The sequence below is a fragment of the Pelodiscus sinensis genome, chromosome 8, assembly GCF_049634645.1.
Source record: "Pelodiscus sinensis isolate JC-2024 chromosome 8, ASM4963464v1, whole genome shotgun sequence".
Taxonomy (NCBI): domain Eukaryota; kingdom Metazoa; phylum Chordata; order Testudines; family Trionychidae; genus Pelodiscus; species Pelodiscus sinensis.
The window spans coordinates 53,646,064-53,658,870 of record NC_134718.1 but is presented as its reverse complement, the minus strand read 5'-3'; the positions used below and the strand labels follow the sequence as shown (position 1 = coordinate 53,658,870).

The 12,807-nt window shown below is 42.6% G+C and overlaps 1 protein-coding gene across 4 annotated transcripts in view; it reads right to left on the bottom strand.

Moving 5' to 3' along the window:
* CTBP2 (C-terminal binding protein 2) overlaps positions 1-12,807 on the bottom strand; it is a 267,057-nt gene that overhangs the window by 223,004 nt on the left and 31,246 nt on the right. Inside the window, exon 2 of one of the 4 annotated variants that reach the window (XM_014580066.3) lies at positions 5,294-5,417. The exons of the other annotated variants lie outside the window; for them this stretch is intronic. The gene's annotated coding sequence lies outside the window, so the exon portion shown is untranslated. The remainder of the gene's footprint in view (positions 1-5,293; positions 5,418-12,807) is intronic. 4 annotated transcript variants of the gene reach the window in all.

Here is a 12,807-nt window from a genome sequence, read left to right as displayed (position 1 = left end):
TTGGTTTTAGCCAGGGCTACTCAACTTTGGAAGCTCCAGGGGCCACAATGATACTCACCGCACATGCCGAGGGCTGCAACTTACATATGGTTGCATATACACACAAATATATATGCAAATATATGCAAACAGATTCTTTCACACTGACGGGCATGAATACAAAGATTAAGGTAAGATTACACAACACCTAGGCCTCATTTAAGTCAGTTCTGCTGATATTAATAAAATGCGATATTTACCCGATTTCCACCCATATGACCGCACTTTTAATGAGCAATGACAGTCCAGGAATTTAACTACTAAAACACATATCAACAGAAGACCATTATATTGACTACTTTTTTGTTTTGGCTCCCACCTACGAGCCGCGAGTTGAGCCCCATGTAAATCCAAACTGCACCCACTGGACATGTGTTGAGTAGCCCTGGTCTCCGCAATGAGATAAGATAATGTTGTTGGGAAAATTGGTGGGCAAAGTATTAGTTCAGCAAGTCACACTTTCAGGAGCAAGGCGGGAATGCTCCTTCTGGTATATTTTCTATGAATTTGAATGGTATACTTTTTAACATTCTTTGGAACATTAATTTTCAAAAATGTTACATGTTTCGTTACTTTATCCACTCAAGTCCCATGTAAACAAAAAAAGTGGCTACAGTTTGGAATGTAGACTCAGTGGAGTAATTTATATCTGTATCAGGAGACTCAGATGCAGTTTGGACATTGGGCCTAGAAGAACTGTTGAGCACTGAAATGTCAAACTCCACTTATCAAACCTGCAATGTTTTTGCTCGTTTTACACTCTTGCCCTCAGCTATTTCACACTCCTGCAAGATGCTTGCAAAAGTAAGCTAAGTCTTATGTGGTACCAGATTCCCATTGGAACACAGAGATTTTAATATACTGTATTAACTAAAATACTTATCTGCTGCCTTTTTCATTGTTGTGCATTGGGTATTGTGACTTTAGGACTTTTGTCTATTCAGCACAAAAGTTCTTAAATATAATCTAGTGGGCTAATGAGGTCTTGGCAGAAAATTTATAGAGAGGGATAATGGGGCTGATTGATAGAATGGCATCTCTTTAAAGTACCTTGGCTTGATTCTACTGAAGTCACATGTGGCACTATGGTGGAGAGATGTAGTTTGCTATATGATAGCTGCCCTACAGTTTTGTTTCTCTCTGCCCCCCATAATTTTAGATTTCACCTCTCTCACCACATAGGACATTCAGGATGGATAATAACTTTTAAACCTTGTACCTTTCTGAAATGCAATGTACATGTATTTTCAAAGAGCCAAGACATCTTAAGGACCTTAATTTTTCAATGCAAACTCTACTTTTACAATTTGTAGTAAAGTATACAGCAGCTAAGATAGACTCCTGAATGTCAGTGATAAGGGTTTCCTCTGAAAATCCTGCTGACCCAGGTTTTTCTTCATAACCCAATCGTGTTATATTAATAATATGAGAATGAATATACAAAATGTCAGAGTTTTATCTTTTACTTGAAAGTTTATTCTTGCTATATATTTCAGGAGAAATATACTTTTAATCCTGTAACACACATGAGATAAATCTGCAGTAAAACAATTCTACAGAATACAGATTTAAACATGCAAGAGTATTATAGGGGAAATTTTCCCTCCCTACTCTTTTGTTTCTTGGAGATCTTCTAGACCAGTCCATGTGCTTGGATTATAGTTACAGCTGGTCAAAACCAGAAGGATTTTTGTTATAAAAAAATGCTTTCATAAAAAAATTTTAAACTCCAACTTTTTTAGCCAACTCACTCACTATCGTTTCCCCGAGCCTTCAGTGGGAGACAATACTAAACCTTTTGATGACAACATGCCCTCATATATAGGAGTTAGCTGATTTAAGTTGGATATTTAAATTTAGAGGGAATCTAAACTACTACAGGAAATTTAAAATAATTAACAAATACAGAAAGCATTAGTCTTCAATACCTATCCAGATCCTAAATTCCCAAAAGCAGTACACAATCTTCAATTAGGACAGATCTGTATCTGACACCTGCATGCAACACCATCCTGCTAAATGCCACAGCCACCAATGCACCTACATTGATTATTTAGTGCCTGGAAATGATATGTACCCGAGCCCAATAGTTGTCTTACAGGTCTCCAACAATGCCTCTCGACTTTGTGTCCATGACAATGCTATTCTCACACAAAGTGACTAAAGGTTGTGGGATTTTACCCAAATTAAAGTAAGCACTCCGATCTCTGATCAATTTTGAGCTGGGTATGCCTAGTTGATGCAATTTGTATCAACTATTCTATTAGTTGATAAAGGCATCTCCTTGGGGCTGTTGCTAACACTTCAAAGGTGAAAGCACTGCAGGGAGCACGAGGACAGCGGAGGACTCAAGCAGTCCGCCACTGGCCCCATGCTCCCCACAGAAGCGCCACATGGAGCCTAGGGTCAGCTCGGGCTCCATGCAGCGCTGCTGCTTTGAAATGCCGCCAGGAGCCCAGCATCAGGCTCCACGCAGTGTTTCAAAGCAGCAGCACCACATGGAGCCTGGGGTCAGTGGGGGAGTCCCAGCTGACTCCGGGCTCCATTGCAGCACTGCCACTTTTAAATGCTGCATGCAGTCCGGGACCAGCTGGGGACTCTGGGCTGCACACGGCATTTCAAAGCGACAGCGCCACGTGGAGCCCGCGGTCTGGCCGCAGGCTCCACGTGACACTGCCGCTTTGAAGCACACCCTTTTTCTTTCCCCCTCGCCTTGCTGCCTCTTTTTGATAGAGGCAGAAAAAGGGGAAGTGATTGGTTGACTAATGTGTCAACTATCCGATAAGCATTTGCTTATCAAATAGTCTACTAGTCATTCACATCCCTATGTATGTGGCCTTTACTTGTCCCTTGGTATAGAATTAACCACCTATTAATTTGTCAGCCATACTGCATTGCTTAATTACAGCAATTTAGTCCTTTCCAGAAGTCTAAGTACACCACGATGTATACTATGCACAAGACATCAATGTATGGGTTAGATATTCAAATACTTTTGTCCAAGAAATATGACAGTCTTACCAAACAGTCTTAGGAGTTATACTTTTCACTTAATTATGTCTTCACTATAAACTTCTGAACTCTGCTAATGAAAACAAAACAAAATATCTATATCTGATGAGGCTCAGTAAGAAGCCTAACCCCTGATTGTTAAAGATTTTGAGAACAATAATTTATTCAGAAAGCTCAGTAGTTTCAAATCACTACCTTTGCTAAGCTTCCGAGATGGTTAAAATGTAACAAGTAAGTCTCTCGCATGAATAAAAAATTACACTTTACATAAATTAAATATATAATTCGATTAAATATGTTTATGTCTTTGCGGTGACATTTAGAATAGGAAGTGTTCATTTTCTGTTTTGAAAGGAAAAAACTCTTTCAAATGTAATTTGAAGCTGTCAAACCAATCTTCTTTACAGATCTTTTAAATGTCACATACCTTCGAAAGGGGATGGCAGATTCCTTTTAAATATGCAATTGCAAACAGTCCAAGCTAAATCAAGAATTTATTAAAATATGCTACTGACATTTATACTGATTAAGTATAGCCCTTTACTTTCTTCCTTTTGATAGAAACCCTTACAAAAGATGTGTCACAACAGCTCCTATTACCGCACTTACTGTACATCCATAACATACAACCAATCTCAACTAGGTTTTACACACAACTAACGAGCAAAATCTGACTACATAAAAAAAACCCATTACTTGTTTTGGATGGAGGCAAATATGATATTGTGGTCACTTTACATGAAGAATGGTTGGGGAGGAGGATTTTTTTAAAATATGATTTCTTACTAGCATGTCTGAAATTTATAACCAAAAATATTAACTGCACTTAGTTTAAATCAATTACAGCACTATACCTAATGGCCTTAAATGGAAGAGTGTATTAATCACAAGTATAAAGAAAACCTACTAGAATTCATTCATGTAGCTATACATTAGTGATCCGTATGTTTTGTTTTATAATCTCAGAATCTATCATTGGGCCTTTTTTATTACTCTCAAGAAATGTTCTGTTTCTTGTAATAAAAAGATTAAAAGCCACATTTTAAAATGACTGGAGACATATTTGTTTTGGGGGTTGGAGCAGCAGTAGACATTAGCTACAGGTGAATGTTCTAGTGGAACCACTATGCTAACCCACGTTTTAGTTTACTCCCTGGTGACACACTGCACATTTTAGAGTAATATATTTTCTGGAGCATAGAGAATTAAAAAAAAATCCTTCTCCCTTATCTTCATGCAGGTGGACCGTATGTGCATAATTCTCATTAGCATTAACAGAGGTTGCCACTAAAAATTCTCTCCCGTTAAGCAACATAAAAAGCAAGGCTATAATGTGGCTATGTTTTCATATTAGAAAACAAACTATTCCTCCTATTTCTCTATACCTCCACAGGGAAAAATGGAATGGAGTGAAGGAAATTAAGCCACAATTCCTATATCAAATCTTTTTCTGTACTCTATAATTACTCAACAGAATGCATACAACGGTGACTCCTCGAGTATGAGCATTTGTTGCACGTTTTATCTTAAATGCGCTCAACTTCCTAGCTCATAACACAGCAAATTGCAGCACAGTCCTCATAAAATAAATCTTGCTCAGCACCAATACTGGCTTATACTCCATATTTAAAAATGAAAATTACTAGCAGGAGACTTAGTATTACAAGATGATACATCACTGCCAGCCACTGAGGACGTGAAATAGTAGCTTGGCAGTAGTCTGTTCAGATCACAACATGGGTCTTTTTTTGATACAAGCATGCCCTAAAATAGCCCAAGCTACAATCAGCATTTTCTGTCACATTCACATGGCAGCACCCTCATTCCATGCTGCGATTTTAACACAGCAAAGAAAATAAACAGAAGAGTGAGGAGCTATGAACTGTTTGCATTGGGACATTGAGATGGTCACTATGTGCCTGACCCTGCTCCTACTGAAATCAATGGCAGAACTCTCACTGACTTAAGTGAGGACTGAGGCATCTCAATGTCCCTGAAAAATGAGGCTACCTATTTAGATGCCTAAATGGATGTAAGGGCATAACTTTCAGCAGAGCTGTCCTTTACATAGGACAATTCAGGGTGGCCGCCCCACGCCCCGAGATTTGGAGGGCCCCACGGCAGCTGCCCCAACCATCCTATGAACGAGATCAAGGTTAGCTCACAGAGTCTCCGTATCAAGGTGAGGGGATTACCTGGGGGCCTGCATGGGGAAGAAGCAGGGCTTCCCCCAAGCACTTACCATGGCAGCAGGAACCATGGGAAGTGGAGCGACCTCAGCAACTTGCTCCATTCCAACAGCCATCTCCCAGGCAAGCTGCTCTGCTTCACTGAAATGGTCGAGGGAAGCGGGGAAACCCACCCACCTAGGGAATGTTAAAAATCGGTTAATTGAATAGTCGATTAACCTCGTGAATTCTTATTGGTTACTTGACTATTCTATAGTTCCTGGGGGTGAGTCCGGAAGCCAGTGCATTCTGGCTCCATTCCCAAGGAGCCTCCTGCCACAACCATGCTGCTCCCTCTCTATCACAGGCAGCAGCAAAGGGTGCCAGGCTGGAGTTGGTCCGTGAGGGGAGCCAATTTAAAAACTAGCTCCCCTCGTGGACTGGCTGCCTGCTACCCCACGCTGCTGCCTCTGATACAGAGGCAGCAACGTGGGGTGGCAGCAGCCTCTGTCCGGGGCAGAGGTGGGTCTGAGCTCCAGGACCTGGCACAAGCCAGAATTGAGCCGGGCTGCCTGCCTGCTTGGCTCCTAATACACTTTAAATGCAGAGCTACAATGGGGGTAGGTCCCAGACCCAGTGCAAACCAGGACTGAGCCAGGCTGCCTGCCCACCTTCTCCTAGTACACTTTAAATGAAGAGCCACAGTGGGGGTAGGTCCCACATGAGCCAGGACTGAGCTGAGCTGCAGGCCAGCCTGCTAAAAAATGTACTGGCAAGGGGGGGTGGGGAAAAATGGATATAGTCTATAGCAGTGGTTCACAAACTTTTCAGCATCACATCCCCTTTTTGATTTTTGAGAAACCCTCACGCCCCTCCTCTCCCCCCAAAAATAGCATCAAAACTTGTTGAGAGGGAAAAAAAAGGAACTGACCAGGGACGAGAAACAAATATAGCAGCAAAACTTGGGGGGGGGGGGAGAGAATTGATGGGATGGTCTGGGTCATCTCACCCCCCCCCCTGGAATTTCTTCACACCCTCCCCCCCCCCCGGGGGACATGCCCCTCAGTTTGGGAACCCATGGTCTATTTCATTTCCCTATAAGCTTTTGTTTACTGGTTAATTGACTACACTATTACATCTCTACGCCCAGCCCCAGTCCAAGTCCGCAGAGAGGAACAGAACACACTGGGGCTGGGGCCAGGACATTCCACTTTGTTGGGCAGGGAGGTGCAGCAGGCTGCTGGGTCGCTCTCCTCTGTGCAGCTCTTGCTACCACAGTGAGTGTGAGGGAGGAGGGCAACCCCTTCTGCCACCCTGCACCAGCCCCCCGGTAATCCCTCAGCTTGCAACTCTCGGCAGAGGGAGTTTGGAGGAAGGGGTGCAATGGGGTGGGAGAGGAGTGAGAGACAGAGTGGGGGTGGGGGCTGAGGCAGGTGGGGGTCGCCTGGGTGCCCCTAGAGACAGACCTGACTTTCAGCACCCAGGTATGAACATTCTGGTCCACACCCCACCCTAATCTGACCCGAAGTGAGGATGCTCAGCACCTTGTAGGACTGGATCCTTTCTGTTCTTCTCCAAGACCCACATCGGCCTTTCTACTTCCGGGAACAGAAGGAATTTTTTGCTGGCTCACCTAGCACAGCAACATCCGCCTTATATGTGGCAAAAGCACTTCCATTAAGGCTATGCTGAATTTTGGGCTTAAGAAGAGATGGGGAGACAGAGCAGGGCTTTAACCTCTCTCTGTCTCCTGCACATCCATTAAATTTCCACAAGGAAACCCAGCTAGGAACAAACACAGCTTGCACCTGGATCTATAATGTCACTAGACTCCTTCCATGACTGCTAACGCACAAATGCAGGAGCTCTCATTCAAAAGATGCACAGAAGGCAGCTGAACACCTCAGAATAGCAGCCTTCTGTTTAGTTAGCCCCGGCCTCCACTGTTCTTGGGTTTCCTCTTCTTGTGGATCCCTCAAAATTGAGATGGCTGAAAACTCCACAGCCCCAAACCTACTATCTTCTCTGTATAAGGGACTTCAGTCAACCCTAAGTTATTTTCCAGCCACTGGGAGCTCCTCTTGCAGGTTTCATCAAAGAAAAGAATACTCTGGTTTAAGAGAAGATCTTTTGGCTATTTAAAGACAGCAAGAACTACTCAACAAATGTGTTACCAAACGATGATTTCCATGCTGCCTGTTCATCCATTGTGCAGTGGAGACGTGAAGAGAAGCAGAAAATAGTACTTGCATAGGTTGATGAAGTGCCATTTTTAGGCTACGTCTAGACTGCAGGCTTCTTTCTGAAGAAGCTTTTCCGGAGGAGATCTTCCGAAAAAACTTCTTCCGAAAGAGAGCCTTTGCACAGCAAAAGTGCATCGAAAAAGTGATCTGTGTGGACGCTATCTCGCATTTAAGCTGTGATTACTATGGATGGAGTGGCCACCAGGGCACCTGTGCTTTTTCCTTTTCCTCTTCTTTTGAAAGAACTCCCTCTTCCCCGTCCACGCACACCTTTTTCCGAAAGAGCTCTTTCGGAAAAAGGCTTCTTCCTCATAGAAAGAGATTTACCAATGTCGGAAAAATCCCTCTATTCTTTCCATTTTTTTCCAAAAGAACATGATTGCAGTGTGGATGTAAGTGAAGTTTTTTCAGAAAAATTGCCATTTTTCCGAAAAAAACTCTGCAGTATAGATACACCCTCAGTCTAGTTAACACACTATACTGCCTTTTGGAGGCTGGGAGGAAGAGACTGAGGTCAACACTAAGGCACTGCAATTTGAAAAGGTATGAAATCTGATACACATCCAGAAATTTAAATTAGGAATTCTTTGCTGCCTGGCTGCTACACAACTAACACTAGGTTCCTTTATTCAGTAATTTGTTTTGTTTGATGAGTGCACACCCACATGACAGCCGTCAGAGATTTTTGCCTTACCAGTATGCATAGGATTGGCTGTGACGCCTGCTTAAGTGCTGCAACCATGCACTAATATATAAGCACCACTGACCCTAGACCCTCTCAGTACCTTCTTGTCAAAAACTCTGACAGAGGGTAGGAGAGTAGGTAATGGACTGGGTATAAGCAACACACCTAGAAGAACAACAGTTACAAAAGGTAGGTAAGTGTTGCTTTCTTCTTTGAGTGCTTGCTCATGTCAATTCCATTCTAGGTGACTCATAAGCAGCATCAGCGGAAGCGAGCTTGGGGTTCAGAATCTAGCGCCTTCCAGTACAGCTCTCCCAAAGCCAGCACCCACCTGTGTGGCAACCAAAATGGAGCATCCACAAAGAAGTCCAGATGTATGCTGAACCAGTGCCAGACATTTCTGATGGAGGGACTGCTCATGGCAAGACAAGAAGCTCCTGCTGAGGCCATCTGCCAAAGAGTTCCTTTCCCCAGGGAGCCGTGCAGCTATAAGATGGCTGCCGTGTTGTACCCCAAATCCCACAGCCAGAGAGCTTTTCAGCAAAGGGCAGGCGATCTGTCTCCACCCTACCTGATACAGAACAAATCTGCTGAATTGTTCATCAGGATCTAGAACCCTCTCCCCCCTGCCGCAGCTTTTTACGTCAAGTAGGAAGGCTTGGCAGGCTAGGTGATATGTAGGGAGCAATCATGACTTGACAGTTGTACAGATGGCTCCCCATTCCAGGTTTGAAGCATCAGAGACTAAGGTCACCAATGCGGACACTGGTGCAAAGGGAATCCCCCACCCCCCAGTACTGATGCAAGATTCTGCCACCAGGTGAATGACTCCAGTACAGGATCCAGGACCAAGCTCTGTGACAATCCCAATATGGTAAAACCACAGCACAAGGAAAACTCAACTACTCACAGTAAGGGTCACACACTCTATGGCTGACACACCCAAGAGAGTCATAATGCAGAACAATTTTTTCTGAGCCTCCCTCCCGCCCCCATATCCTTTCTAAAACTCCACCGTCCCTTGTGCCACAACAACTGTTTTTCTGCATATAAAAGATTCCACTTTGGGTAGTAACTGGAAGGGCAATAGTCCAGCACCTCATGCCACAGGGAGCCCCATGAAACTAAATTGCTCATGCTTCAGCCACAGATGGCAGGGCTTGGGCCTCTGGGCTTTAACCCGATGCAGCGCAGCCTTGGTTTCTGCCCTGGGCCCTAGCAAGTCTAATGTCGGCCTGCTTGGCAGATGCCATGAAACCTGCTTGTGCCTCCCTCACTCTCCAGGCACCCTTGATCCATGGTTGAGAACTACGAGTGCAGAAGACTGTGAATACAACAGTGATAATTTTAAAAAGAGGAAAAAAACCTCGGGATGAGAATACATTTTTGTTCATCTGCAATCACAATCATGATACTGATTTTATTTCAAGATACTTTTAGTAACCCAGTATGTTCAAGAACAAAAGAAGAGACATCAAAACTAAGGGTCCAACAGAGTAGACAGTGCAGCCACAGAGTAGACAGTGCAGCTCCATAGCCACTGTACTTCCAAAAATTTAAATCAGTACAGTCAAAGCAGTGAGTAAATTTAAACCTGAGTGAAGCACTTTTAAACTCCTTTTTCCTGTGCACAACTGACCTCTTCTAAGCCTATAGGAGTCAACAGTGAGCAAAACAGTTTTGTAGCCAGCTAAAGCTGAACAGCAAATGATATGACCAATAGCCAAAATTTTCTCTAAGTGCCTGCAATGTCCTCCACAAAAGGAACTCCCACATCATCTCCAGCAGCTGGATCAAGTCCTCCTCTGCATTTCAAATTTTTTTCCATGACTTGTCAGCAACTGTAATATCACCAACAGGCTGGTCCTTAAACTATACAACCTCTCATGCTTGCTGGTTAAACTGAGCACACCCATCACACTTTTATTTTCATCTAACACATCTACAGTATCACTGCATTCAGCAGCATCTCAATATTTAGATTCCCAACATACACACCATTGTTGCTCATTCTGTTTTGGTTTGATTTGCACGCAGAAGGAGGGAAAAATTATGCCAAGTTAGTTATTTTAAAACTTATTATGTAACAAAAAACCTGCAGTGTATCTGATTATGCAAGCATTTCTCCTGCAGTAACAAGAAATGATTAATGTGAAAGACATTGGGGTCAGGTTATTTTTCCAATGCAAAGCATGCATTATTTTTTGTTTATCTGTTCATTTAAATTTCTAAAACCACTTCTTTCCAATAACTGAAACTTAGACAAATCGGGGTGGCCTTCCCTTTTATTTCTCCTCTTCCCTCAGCAGTAGCCACTAAAATTATTTATTTAGTTACTTACCCTATCTGAAAGGCCATAAATTGCAGTGCTACATAAGTCACAGAGGGAATTCCTTTAAACGTGTACTGTAAGTAAAAATCCATAAATAACCTTTTGCAGCCTACAATAATCATCTACAGAGCAAATTCATTTTCAGTCCTGCTTTTAAACTAATCTGCAGGCTAACAAATCAAAACAAGTACCAAAATGTAATTACTCCATTGTGATAATGATCTTCTAATACCTGCATTGTACCTATGTTTATTTGCTCCCACCAAGGTGGCTTTTATTAAAGTTGTACTGATAAACGCAGAGGACAATGGGGGATGGGTGTGGAGGTAATACAGGAAAATAGTGCAAGGACCCAGTTGTCAATCACCCTGCATCTTACATACTCAATTACACTAGTGTTAAGATTGGAGTAAAATGCTGCCAGATCAGAATGTTAATACAAACAACATTACAATCTTCAGATCAATAGGGAATCAGGCCCCTAGGAGTATATGATCCTAAAAGACGAGTACACTGCTACAAGAAATGCAACTAAGATGAAGTCAGGAATTAATCAGGTATTAATTTGATCAAGCCAGGAAATGTTTTGCAAAACCTATGCCGGCACAGGTTTTACTCTCTTTATGAATCTAGTTCTATTTCCTGAAACTAGCACTCATTAATATCAAACACACTTCATCTGCTTGTCTTTCCTTCTTATAGCTTAAATGTTAACAGTGCATCGTAATTCAGACAGCTGGTAATCCTCCACGAGACCGCATCACACCAGTGCCGAACACAGGAGAAAAGCTCATTGTTGATACTGAAAAACATGAATAACTGACTTTAACTCAGGTGTGGGATTAAATGACATGGATAAATGAAGCCAAACAAAGATATTGACAAGTCAGGTTATATTATTTCATACTCTCTTGTAAAGGGGCAGGAGTAATGCCACAGAAGATGGACAATGTCAATGCAAAAACTAGATGAAATGATCTAAAAAATAAAAACACCACACAACTAAACTTGACTCAACAGACAGCCTCTTGAACAATCAAATGTGCAAGAGTTGGTGAAAAGAAATGCAGCAAGCAATTTACATATACAGTATGGTATTACATATGCTGTATCACAGAAAAGGAATCACTTCAAAACCCAAAAGGTGTAAGAATCAGTATTGTAAAGGTGCAACATTCTTCAACCAAGAGTCCAAATGCTACATTGAAAGTGACAGTCTGGCAACATGCCAGGTAACATCTATCAGCCCCTAAGTAGCATGGTTCTGAAATGTGGAAACTGACACAATGTAGGTAAAAAGGGTGATGCTATGAGTCACTGCCTGACCAGCTGAATAAAGACCCAGGGCAGCTACTGATTTTTTCCCCCCACCAAGTTTCCAAAATGCCTCCTACGCAATGTTTTAACTACGCAGTATATCGGAAGTCACCAATCAGCAGTGGCTAGAAACATGGCAGTCCACTTTCCAGTTCCACAGGATGGAGGAAACCATTTTACCACAGGTAAAATATACCATACCCGATTTTAACTAGCAGGCAAAACTCAGCTCACGCTGCTCACCCCCATATCACACCGACATTAACTGGATTCGTTAATATTAATCATAACTTGAATAGGTCTAAAACCATGGTGGGCAACCTGTGGCCCGAGGGTTGCATGCAGCCCATCAGGGTTCTGTGTGTGGCCCATGAAACATTTTCTTTAGTGTTGTCCATGCACAAGGTTGACAGATTCTGCTGGTTTTCGGGCACGTAGATTTTTTTCTACCAGTATTACAAAAGTGGCACGCACTTTGCTCAAGGACATGTGAAGTGAGGTGAGTGTTGATTGCATACATTGTGAGAGCTGTGTGGTCCCTCTGCAGCCAAAGTGCTACTATAGTTCAGTCAGCACATCCTGAAAATTCTAGGTAAATAAGTGCCATTAGCAAAACTACCCTGTCCTGGGAGACTATCTTGGTTACAACAATTTGCAGATCACTGAGATGAAGGAGGGCCACTCATGTGGCCCACTCAGTAGCCTAGGTTGCCCATCGCTGGTATAAACAAACAGAAGGAAAGTGGTTTACCCATCAAAAAATGTTGTTCAGTAAGAGCCTCTAGTCAGCCAGCTCTAATCTTAACTATGAAGTTCTGATGCAATGAAGGAAATGCTGTGTTCCAGTAATCTGTGGGCCAGAATTTGAAGGCATGCCAACACCATTGTAGCCAATAAGGAAAAGAATACTGTATCCTTATCATTGCCATTTTTGACAGGCATCTTCTCCTTCAAATCCTTCTGCAAATCCTTCACTCCTTTTCCCACTGTGGATTTCCACGTAAACATTGT